General features: G+C 40.8%; 1 long non-coding RNA gene across 1 annotated transcript in view; it reads left to right on the top strand.

The window, feature by feature from the left end:
- Window positions 1-7,735, top strand: part of LOC149314879 (uncharacterized) — a 131,657-nt gene extending 123,922 nt beyond the window's left edge. The window contains exon 4 of the long non-coding RNA XR_016281145.1: window positions 7,614-7,735. This is a non-coding gene — a long non-coding RNA (uncharacterized LOC149314879). The remainder of the gene's footprint in view (window positions 1-7,613) is intronic.
- Window positions 7,736-12,202: the final 4,467 nt, after the last annotated feature.

The raw sequence follows: 12,202 nt of genomic DNA, 5'->3' as shown, positions 1-12,202 counted from the left end.
CTTCCCTTTTAAAAAGAACAAGTAGTTAGTGACATACTTGTCTTGTTATGCTAAATTAACATCTGCAGTTAATATGATACCTCTTGCTTGTAAACATTCTGAATTAAGGCTTGTTATCTCCTTTAGGAGGTATGTTTTGATGTTTTCACCTGCTTCCTACACGATAATTGCACATTTCATGAAAGGACAGGGTGGACAATGATCATATTTTAGTGGTTGCATTGATTATAATATGTTTTTGAGCAAACACTCTCATTCATTAGCTAGGATAGGTTTTAAATTAAAGGCAGCACAGCACACAAACTGAAGACAGGAAAAAGGAATAACATATCACAGTGGAGATTGCACATTTCAAATTGAGGTGAACATATCATTCTATTTCTGGTTCACATCATTTCTATATCTATTTGTACATGAAAGGCCAAGACTATCAGTGGCAAATAGACATAATGGTTATATATTATTCCTCTATTATTAGAAACAATGTCTTTCTGTATATCGGCTGGACAGGAGTATTGGAGAGAGGTATTGCCCTCATATCTTGCATGTGTGCCTCTAATAGGTATATGACCACTAGAAAATAGAATGAGGGGCTACATAAGTCCTTGGACTGATCCAGCACTGCTCTTATTTTCTGAAGTTCTTAAATCAGTTCTGTTATGTTTCCATATCAGTCAGCCATTTCATACATACACACAGAGAATCCTTTTTGAAATGCTTTTTCATTTTGTGCACATTTTACTTTAAAATCCACCTGCAAATGTGTTTTAGCCTAAAATTGGCATTTCTGTATCCATTTTGAACTGAGATGGGAACTGTATCACAACAGTCACAGAAGTGTGAAAGGATGACTCTTGTTGGATCCATGTATTAAATGTGGGAAGTGAAAATCAGATTACCTTGCTAAAAATGCAGATGGAATGAAATCTTCTCTCCCAGCAATTCTTGGGATGTGAAATATTATTATTGCAGGCTATGACAGATTTGACTCTGATTGTTATTGCAGCCTATGAATCTAATTCCTGCCTCCCCAACAGTTGTTTCCATGTTAACCCTGATGTGGCCAGTTTCTACCAATTCACTACATTTAGTGTGTGTCAATAAAGCTGTTCTGAAGCAGTTACAAAATGGGGGCCTTTTTGTAGACATGTGTGAGCTGTTGAGTGGCGGCATAAAAATTGAAGGAATAAATGACTATATAATAAATGACATTACAATAAAAAGTAAAATGGTTAATATCCTTGGCAACATTCTACAAAGGGGAACCTAGACGCTGTGATTCTGTGTAGGATTTCTGCAGCATAAATTCCCTCATGTGCAGTTATCCATTGATTGATATATAAGCCTTGTGTTGAATGGCAACACTGCTGCCAAAGGAGCACTACCACCAATTTCAGCAGATGCAGATGGACATGCATCAGCCAAGGAAGTACATACTCATATTCAATGGCACTGTATGCACAATTCAGCTTCCACAATATTGAACTTTATGTGGACATTGTGCATTGGGAAAAAGTTCCCAACCCTTTCCATAGGGGAACATACACATGTGAAGTAAATCAACAAGATTCCAGCTGACAGCATGACTCCAAAGCGCAATGTAAGAATGGTGGGATGGGTGGAATATTTATGATAGATAAGTGCTTAGAAAACCACTTCAAAAAGTATTTAGGTCAAGTTATAGTGCTAAGGTCCCATAAATATTTTTAATTATAATACCAATTTTTACAAAGTACAGTAACTATTTACCAGTTTCTCAAAAGTAATGAAATAATTAATTCCAGGGATGGCTGGGGGGGGGGGGAGGGGGAGATATGAATGCTAGAAGCCACTGCCCTGTGGTACCCTTCCTCTTCACCTGTCATTGTGTCAACACCCACAAATAGGAACAAGGTAGCAATCTGAGGAACAGTACAAACCAGTACATGAAGGGTGTGATATTCCTCCTCCACTATTCAGTGTATATATCCCTCTTAAATACTAACTAGAAAACAAAACAAACATAATTCCTTATTTTGTTACAGTGTTAATGTCATGTAGTCATATTTTATCAGAAAAAGGAACAATTCATGCAATTGGTTCTTTGTTACTCAAAAATCAGATGAAATTCAGGAACAATTTCAGATAGTTCCAGCAAGGAGGTGTCTACAGGATGGATATCTAAAGAACTTTCAACTGAACTAAGAATTAAAATGTACGTGTACAAGAAATGGAAAAGGGGGGAATCTCCGAAGAAGAAATGAAACAAATAGCCAGGACGTGTAGGGAGAATGACAAGATGAAGCGCAGAATGAACTCAACATGGATTTCTCAAAAACAAGTCATTCCAGACTAATCTTTTGTACAAGTTACAAGTTGGTAGGTGAAAGGAATGTGTTGGATATACAAAATCATAGAGTCACAGAATTATAGAGTTGGAAGAGACCACAAAGCTATCCAGTCCAACCCCTGCCATGCAGGAATACACAGTCAAAGTACTCCCAACAGATGGCCATCCAGCCTCTGTTTAAAAACTCTCAAAGAAGGGGACTCCCCAACTGTCAAACAGCTCCTACTATCAGGACATTCTTTCTGTAGCATATCTTGATTTCAATAAAGCATTCAACAAGGTCCACCATGATATCCTTGCAAATAAGCTAGCAAAATGTGGGCTAACACAGTGCTATTGTTACATGAATTTGTAATTGGCTGAGAGAAGTGACAAGTGGGGTGACACACGGTTCTGTCCTGGGCCTCAGTGCTACTCAACATCTTTATAAATGACTTGGATCATGGACTAGAGGACACACTTATCAAATTTGCAGATGACACCAGATGATAGGATCAAAATTCAAAATGACCTTAATAGATTAGAAAGCTGGGCCAAAGCTAACAAAATGAATTTTCACAGAGCGAAACATAGGATACTACACTTAGGCAGTAAAAATGAAATGCACAGATACAGGATGGGTGACACCTGACTTGACCAAGTACATGTAAAAGGAATCTAGGAGTCTTAGTAGGCCAAATGCTGAACATGAGTCAACAGTGTGATGTAGTATCTATAAAAGCCAATGTGATTCTAGCCTGTGTAAAAAGGAACATAATGTCTAGTAAGATTGCCACTCTATTCTACTTTGCCAGGCCTCACCTGGAATACCATGTCCAGTTCTGGACACCACAATTCAAGAAGGATGTGGACAAGCTGGAGTGTGTTCAGAGGAGGGCGACCAAAATGGTGAAAGGTCAGGAAACCATGTCCTATTAGAAGTGACGTAGGGAGTTGTGTTGTGCATATGTAGCCTGGAGAAACAGGATTAAGGGGTGGCATGATGACCATGTATAAATGTTTGAAAGTATGCCATATTGAAGAAGCAGCAAGCTTGTTTTCTGCTGCTCCAAAGACTAGTCACTAGGGCATGGAACAAAGGATTCTATCTATAGGAAAAGAGATCCTTCAATATTAGGACGATCTTCCTGTCAGTAAGTATTCAACAGTTGGATATGCTGCCTCACAGTGTGTGGAGCCTCCTTCTTTGGAAGTTTTAAAACAGGCTGGATGGTTATCTGTTGGGAGTGCTTTGATTGTGTATTTCTGCATGGCAGGGGGTTGTACTGGATGGTCCTTGGGATCTCTTCTTACTCTGTGATTCTGTGATTCTAACTAGTTACTTCCCATCTCTAAAAAGACAAAGTTGCAGACACAGATGTTTCTTTAAAACAGTTTCTCCACATTTGGAGTGTTCTGAACACCAAACAAAAAGCTTTCAAGCCACTGCTTCACCTCTGAGCTGCCATCCTTGCTGATTAAATTCCATTTTTGTGCCCTCCAACATGCCAAGCTCTGATTGTTCAATCCATTCTTGCCACTGAACTAGCACTTGGATGCTTTTGAAATTCCCACTTGATACTTGTTCCACAGAGGGTGCTTGTGAAGAATGCTGTTGAAAACCCTTTCCGTTGGAGATTGAGGGCATCACCTCTATTATACTCCCTGCTCCTGCCAAAGTGTAAGGTTAGCAGTCTCCCTCACCTGCACCTAGATCTCCCACAATACTCTCTGGCAGGCACATCATTGCTGAAGCACCCGGAGGAGTTCTTTCTGCATTTCATGTTTTATTCTTTCGCTCTTCCTTTGGTGAATTCTAATCCAGGTTTCTTTTAATGTTAGCTGCAAAAGAGTTATCCGCAACAATAAAGACACGAGCCCTTTCCAGCATCAGTCAGAAAAGAGGTCAATATATCCTTTCAAGAAAGTAAAGGATGCTCAGGGATGGCCATAATTAAATAAGCCCAGTGTTCAGAGTGGAAGGTGGTGGGAAATGAGAAACAGCCCTTAAAGCTTCACTTCTTCTAACTGAAGCATTTGAGGTTGGCATTTGATTCTGTGTTCCTAGAAACGGGACTTGGGGATAGTTAAAAGAGGTTCTTAGAAGTTTTTACAATTAGGATTTATGGCTGTGCTGTCATGAAATAAATTCATTCTTAATTTTCTGCACTGCTTTCACCAGTTGTCAGACTCAAAAAGTTATAATTTCCAAAAGAGATCTCAGCAGTCCTGTAACAAAGGGAAAGTCAGCTTCATCTTTGTTCCCTTTCTCCAAAGGACTGTAATACTTTTTAATACCTGTGATCCAAGACGAAGTGTGAAGCCATCTTGGAATATCAGATTCCTGGCCATAAAGGAATTATTTACATTCTAGTTAGATTGTGTCCCATTAACACCTCCTCACCCCCCCCCCCATAAAATAACACCACAAGTGAGCACAAATAAAATATGGAGGTAGAATGCACTATGTAGAACCATGTGAGCACATGGATTAAAAGAAGCAGAAGTGGGGGATCTTTTTCATCCCAAGGATCAAATTCTTGGAATATGCCACCAGTGGGTGAGGATACCACTCAAAGTGAAGAAAGCCCTCTCATGGCATGTGAGAGGATGTAATATTCGTTCTCACATAGGACTTTATTATACAGGGAAAATGGAAGACTAACCTGGTCACAATGCAGGGCCATCCAGGGCATTAGGGACAATTTCGCAGTTGCTTTTCAGATGACATTGTGCGCAAACCGGTCAGACTCCAGACAGAATGTGAGGTGAATCCAGGAATAAGCATTTTTGCAAAAATACAGTGTTTTCAAGTCCAGAATTTGCTCTCTTCATGTAATAGCAGCTGTCTGAAAACCATGTCCTGGATTCTCCCTGTTCCCAGATTTCCCAGGGTTACCTGCTGTGCCAAGGAGAGGGAAGCGGGCTTGTTCTTAAAGGGATATACACAACACACACACACACACCTCTTTCCCTCGTGTGGCTGCTCTCCTCTTCTTGCAGCAGGGAACAGCAGGTGGGAGAACAAGAGAGAGGACCTTTTGGAATTCTTCCTGTACAGGAGGGAGAAATGGAGGATATGCTGGTTTATGGACCAGCTACCTCCTCTTTCTCTCTAGTGTGTGTGTGTGTGTGTGGTTTTATAGGAGTTTACAAAAGGAAGCCTCAGCCTGCCTTCCTCTGAAACAGCTTCTGGGGCAAAGAGGATTTTCCTGCTGTTTCCCTTCCCTCTCTGGAGCATGTGTGTGTATGCACTTATGGAAATGACAGTTTGGGGCATGTGCAAAAAAGTTATTTCCAAGTTAGCAAGGGGCTTTGTCCTCATCCGTCTGAAACCCCAAATTCGCATTCAATCCACTTTCTTGCCTAAGTAATGTGCTTTTAACCCTTGTTGTGCTCTGTGTGTGATAAGCATTAGCGAATTTGCTTTTCTGGGATGCCAACACATTAACCAGTTTTGGGATGGAAGCACATAGATGCCCTCATGAAAAAATCCATAGTCTTACATACACACACAAATATGCTTTTGTCTTTGTATGCATGGTATTTCACAGCTCCCTTTCGCAGCACTGAGCAGAAAAAAGCTATTATCTTCACTCAGCTGCTGATCAGTTATAAGAGCTCTTCTCTGTCTGGTGAAAAGGGGTGTGTGGGGCTGTACAGACAGCCTCTCAGGGGTGGCTCCTTTTTGTGCCGCAGAAAGGGTGCAATAGCTGCTGGTGCTGTGGCTTTTCAGTGCTCCTTTTGGCATGCATCATTTGGACTCAGTGTCAAAGGAGTGCCGTGATGTCGCCACCCACCACCAGCACCACACTATATCACACAAACACATACATAAGCATATCTCTGCTCCATGCTATCTCCCTGCTGCCCATTTGGGATATAGCTGGAATCTGTGGTGAAAAAGAAGTTGTTCTTTCAAATATTGGTGCTTCAAGCATCTCTACCTGTCTCGAGACAGTGAGTTGGACTAGACAGTCATTGGAGTACCTTCTCTTTCTGTGAGTCTATGATTCTGCCCAAGTCTTGCCAGGCTCATAAGGAGCCCTGGTGGTACAGTGGTTAAATGTTGGTACTTAATCCACAAGGTTGTGAGTTTAATCCCTAGGCTCCAAGGTTGGCTCAGCCTTCCATTCTTTTGTAGGTTGGTAAAATGAGTACCCAGCTTGTTGGAGGAAATTAGTGTACAGATTTTAAACCGCTTAGAGAGTTCAAAGTTCACTATGAAGGGAAATATAAATGCTAATGCTATTGCTATATAACAGGAAGCAAATAGCTCTTGGTATCCTGAAAGACTTGCATTGTTTTATTTTCTAAGCCTCTTTTTTCCCTATTGCTTTTCTCCAACATGAAAGAAATGTGAACATTGGGATTCTTCTTGTAAATGGAGCAAAATCAAACATGTCTATTGCTTATCAATGGCTCTGAAAATATTGCTGTACTAACTATGCATTTGGAGAACATTTTCTCACAGTGATTACAGCATTACATTCCTTGATGTTTGTTTCACCCTTAGTGAGACTTTGGTAATGGGAAGTACAAAAAAGTAGCTGCCCGTACTATTGATGACTACAATATGGGATTATGAAAGCATTAAGAAAAAAAAATGTTGCAATACATAATCCAATACTGTTCTGTTCTCCAACAGATTCATTTTCTTAAGAGCATCTTTTTATTGGGATGATATGAGCAGCTTCAGAATTGTTTAATTAGAATGTTGACATGATCCTTAGATCACAAGAAAGCTGAAAACAGAGAGGTCATGTTTATTTACATCGTTGTCTTTATGATCTGGGACTGATCATTATGAGGTTCTTCATTTCAGATTAATAAACCAACCCTGTCTAAAGAGGAATAATGGAAGCAGTCTTTTTCTTCCTCTTGTTAAGGGATATGAAAGAAAAGATAAACAGCGTTGGTATATTGTTGCTCTTCTTTCAGTAAGTGGGCTTCTTAATTAAAAAGACAATAAAACAACTAATAATTGCATGTAGATGATTTGTCTCCTTACATATTGTCCCTTGAGAAGTTTTACAGATCATTTCAGTTCAACCCAACTTATTGGCAATTGTTCAAATGCATTATAGAAGATATTAGAGGAACCAGGCCCTGAATGCACTTCATTAAAGCAATGATTAGATTCTTCCGAGTTCCCAGAACAATGATTTTTGGTTCAGCTAAGATGTCTCACAAATATCTATTTCCAGAGGGATCACTATGTTGGTATGTTGTAATGAAAACAGCAAATGGTCTTATGATGCCTCAAAAACTAATAAATATGTTTCTGTATACACTTTTTTTGTAGTCCAGTTCATCACATGGATACTTCCTCAAATGGCAGTTGTTGTGGAGGGAAGCCGCCAAAGAAGACCAGGATCTGTAAATGGAGGAAAGACCACAACTTTATTAAACAAACAGCAACATATACCGCCGTGATATGTTGTAAACCTCCGTGATCGCAGGAACGGCGGTATAAAAATAAAGTTTCATTCATTCATTCATTGATCAACCCCCTGGTTGTTTGATGAACCAAAATGCCTGGTCATGGCCAGGCTTCGGGATGACATAGGAGCTGTGAAAAATGCCATTTCGCAGAATGCAACCGGCTGATCGCATGTTCTCAGTTAAGCCCCTAGTCACCGGGAGGTGCTGCCATGATGCGGCCCCCGCAGTGGCCACAGCGCATGCCCTCAGCACTCCCAGGTCCTGAAGGACTCCTGATCCAATGCTACACAGCCCTGAAAACCACGCCCACCAGATCCATGACCTGTACTACCACCCCTAAAAGCTGTGACAAGAAAAACCCTAAACCCAGGGAGGGAGGGTGGGAGAGCCGAGCGATAATGGCACCGACACAGGATGTTACGTGGCCTTAAATAGGCCCCAAGGAGTGGGAGGGGCTGAGAGAGGGAGGCTGCCTGGAGGACTGGGACACCCAATACCCAAATGGCTGCCTGGAGGACTGGGACACCCAATAAGGAGGGATCTCTCACTTCCAAGGCATGCTGGGAAATGTAGTTCCCAGCAAGAGGTGGACACCCCTCCCCTTTCCCCTCATCCAGCCAATCGCAGGCCTGCCTGCCCCTGCAAGGCATGCTGGGGCATGGCCGGGCCCATGGAGCAGCAGAAGGCGGCATGGCCCCTGGCAGCAGCACAACTGGTCCAGTAAGTTGGGCAGCGGCTTTTATGGTTGTGCATATGGTATACAGCAGAGTTGGCCAAGATTGGTTCTAGAACCACATGTGACTTGATCCTTCCAGATTTTCCAGATGACTGTTCTTTTGACCAAACACTGCCTCTTATGTAAGTCTCTAGGAGGAACAGCTTATCTTTTGAACTGATTTTAGCCTCCCACTTATAGGCTAAATGATATATTTTGTATGTATTTTGCCAAAGGTAAAGCCATGAAGCCTGCATATTTGAAAGAAAGATAAGAAATGTACTTTCATAGAATGAACCATGTATAATGAAGCCAGGGGGTCATTCACACTATGAAATTATAGCATTATATCCTATGTTAATTGCTGTGTTTCATCCTATGGAATCCTGAGATTCTGAGTCAAGGAGATGCATTGAAACCTCTCAACCAGAGAGCTCTAGGGCCTCGTCATCAAACTATAAAAACCAGGATTCCAGAGAATGTTGCCATAGCAATAAAAGTGAAATGTAGTGCTATAATCATATAGTGTGAATAGATCTCTGTTCTGAACATTCAGCCATCTATCAATAATAAATATACATATAAAATGGGTTTCAGAGAAACAAGTCATGCCAGACAAATCTAATCTCTTTCTATGATAAAATTACCATCTTGGTAGATGAAGGGAATGCTGTGGATATAGTATATCTTGATTTCAGTAAGGCCTTTGACAAAGTTCCCCATGACATTCTTGCAAACAAGCTTGTAAAATGTGGGCTAGACAAGGCAACTGTTAAGTGGATTTGTAACTGGTTGACCGGACGAACCCAAAGGGTGCTCAACAATGGCACCTTTTCATCCTTCCGGTGGTAATGGCGGCGTGAATAGCTTCCTCCAGGAAAGGCTCCGGAGGACGCTAACAGCTTGCGGAGACGGGGGTAGGTGGGGTTAGGTACCCCTACCCAGAAGAATCCCTCTTTGAAGAAGGAGGCAGAGGGGCTCGGCTAAACCCCAGTGAAACCCAAAACGGCGAGAAAATTGCTGATTTAGCTCAGCGCTAAGGCACTGAGAGGAGGCGGAAAGAACGCGGGGGACGGGCGGCCACGTCCGCGAGCGGAGGTGCTCCAAGCCGCGGCTTGGAAGCAGAGGCGCCGCCACCACTTCGCACCAAACGGAAAAAAGATCTAACCAATGAAGAAGAACAAACCTATCTCGGGAAGAACTTTCCACAGGAGGATCCAGCCCTAATTGCTTGAAGCTTAACTCAAGCCTGTTGTTTGACCAGCTCTCGGGAAACCTACCTAAGAAAGGGATCCCTTAGTGACTGAAGAAGAAGACAAGGGAGAACAAAAGACAAAAAGACAATCCTAATTCCAAACCATAGCTTCATTTAATTTCATCCAGAAGAGAGCTGAGTTGCGCTGTCTCTTCCCTCCTTGTCTTGTTGTCTTTCTCTCCCCTTTGATCTATCTCTTTCTCCTTCTTTCCCTTCTCTTGCTTCCCCCTACTCTCCTCTCCCTCCTTCTCGTCCTCCATTTCCTTTCTTTATTATCCCACAGGTGTAGAAGAAGGACTGACAAACACAGCTGCAAGACAACGAGCTGATCCAGCGGGAGTGTAAGGTGGGGGAGGCACGAGAAGGGAGAAGCCGGCAAGATTGGAGAAAAGCAATAGAAAGCTACTATAGACTCCTAAATCTACAAATTTACAGACCCTCAAACAAAGTGGACTTTATGTTTGAAAAGAACTTTATTAGCAACTAATGAGAGAATTTGATTTGGACTAACTGGTTATTATTAGGATAATACTGTATTTGAAACTCCTGAGGAGAAGTGTGGCTTAAAACGCAAGAAGGAAAGAGGAAGAAATGGTGTCTGCATTTATTTCCAGCGTCTGACTCTGTAAGTTTGGACTGTGATATAAAGGGAAAGAAATAGAGCTCAAAGTACATTGCTATTCTTTTTTGGTTCCTTTTTTTCTTTTTTTCTCCCCCTTTACTTTTCTTAATTGTGCTATTGTGAAGCTGGTTTAAATCCTTTATTATTAGTTGGGACCACAATCCAACCAACTGCTTGGTACAAATACTTTGTATACAATTCTGAGAGTATTATTTTTGATGAGTATCAATTTTAGTGTAATAGAATAACAGAATAACCAATGTAACCTAAAATATACTTACTATTATATGACTTTGAATCAGAGGGTGAATAGGTTAAGATAATTTAAAGGGAATAAATGTAGGTTCCTCGCAAAATTGGTGGGGAGGCAAAGGGAAGTGTGGCATAGATAGGGTTAGGCTCAATTAAATAACCCCCTACTTATTGCTTATAGTGTAATGAATTTTTTGGATTGTTTAGGGTAATTTGCATATTACTGGTACAGACCCCTTGCTTTTAACCGAATTCAAGCACATATATATATATCCCCTCTCCCTTTCATGTCTTTGGCTGGAGTCATACTGACCTTTCATGAATTGGATATGATTTCTTTTATTTGCTTCTGTACTCACTTTCCATATAGAGGAAATAACTAACTTTGACTGACGTAATATCTAAGTTTTGCCTAATCTTAAGTCATTCTCCTTCAAAATATATCCTTTCCCAACTCCCCCACTCCCTCTTCTTTTTCTCTTTTTTTTTTTTTTTTTTCTCTCTTTCTTATCTCATCTAAATAGATCACTTCAGTAAAACATTGAAATCAAACACGTTGTAAGTCGATAGTGTTGCTCTAGGGAAGAAGTAATCCTTTCCTTTTTATTCCCTCTCCCCCCCCCTTTCTTTTTTTTTTTTTCTTTTTTTCTTCTCTTTCTTTCTTTTCCTTTCCTCTTTTTTCTTTCCAATTACATAAAATTAATAAAACCATAATAAGCGGCCAAGAGCTACACAATAAATCTGTTATAGATCAACTAGTAGGTTGACACTTTTACTCCTATCATTTTTTCTTTGTATCAAGATGGCGTCAGGAACACGTAAAGCCGCAGCAGCAGCAAGACAAGGACTGCCATCGAATTATAGAAGACCTTCAATCGAAAACTCCTTCAAAAATACGGATTTATCCGAAAATATGTTTGAAGAGATGAAGAGATTACTGGCCGAGACGAACGAAAATATTTTCAAATCAGGAGAAGAAATCAAACAGGAACTCAAACTAGAAATGGCGGAAATGAGGAAATGTTTAGACAAGATGACGGAGGACATGAGCAAAGTAAACGGTAGACTGAAGAACCTGGAAACTCACACTGGAAAGATGGAGAGAAAAATATCTGAAGTAAAGAACGAGCTTTTGGAAGACCAAGAACAAATACTTAGGTTGCAATTAAAACAAAGGGAAAACTGTCTTAAACTGAGGGGCCTGACTGAAAAACCTAATGAAAACCTCTATGTCGAATTAGCCCCGATCCTTGCAAAATTCATTGAAGAGCCGGAAGCCCAGTTCCCCTGGGAATTGGACCGCATCTATAGAATAAACTCTTATGTAGCCAAACAAAAGAAATTACCCAGGGATGTTGTTGTATATTTTGTAAGAAAGCAAACAAGGGACCTTGTCCTACAACAAAGTTATAAAGCAAAACTCATAGTTGATGGAAAAGAAATCTTGATTCTCAAGGACATCCCCGGGAAAATTTTACGTAGAAGGAAGGACTACAACTTTCTAATTGACAATCTGAAGCGATACGGCATCTTCTTTAAGTGGGAAGAGATTGACGGTGTGCAGGTTATTTGGAAACAGAAGAAAATCAGAATCAGTTCAGTGGA

This window comes from Sceloporus occidentalis, unplaced genomic scaffold (assembly GCF_023333645.1).
Source record: "Sceloporus occidentalis isolate IW3139 unplaced genomic scaffold, rSceOcc1.0.p SCAF_4, whole genome shotgun sequence".
In the NCBI taxonomy this organism is placed as follows: domain Eukaryota; kingdom Metazoa; phylum Chordata; class Lepidosauria; order Squamata; family Phrynosomatidae; genus Sceloporus; species Sceloporus occidentalis.
The sequence above is the reverse complement of the archived record's forward strand: the minus strand, read 5'-3'. Positions and strand labels throughout refer to the sequence as shown.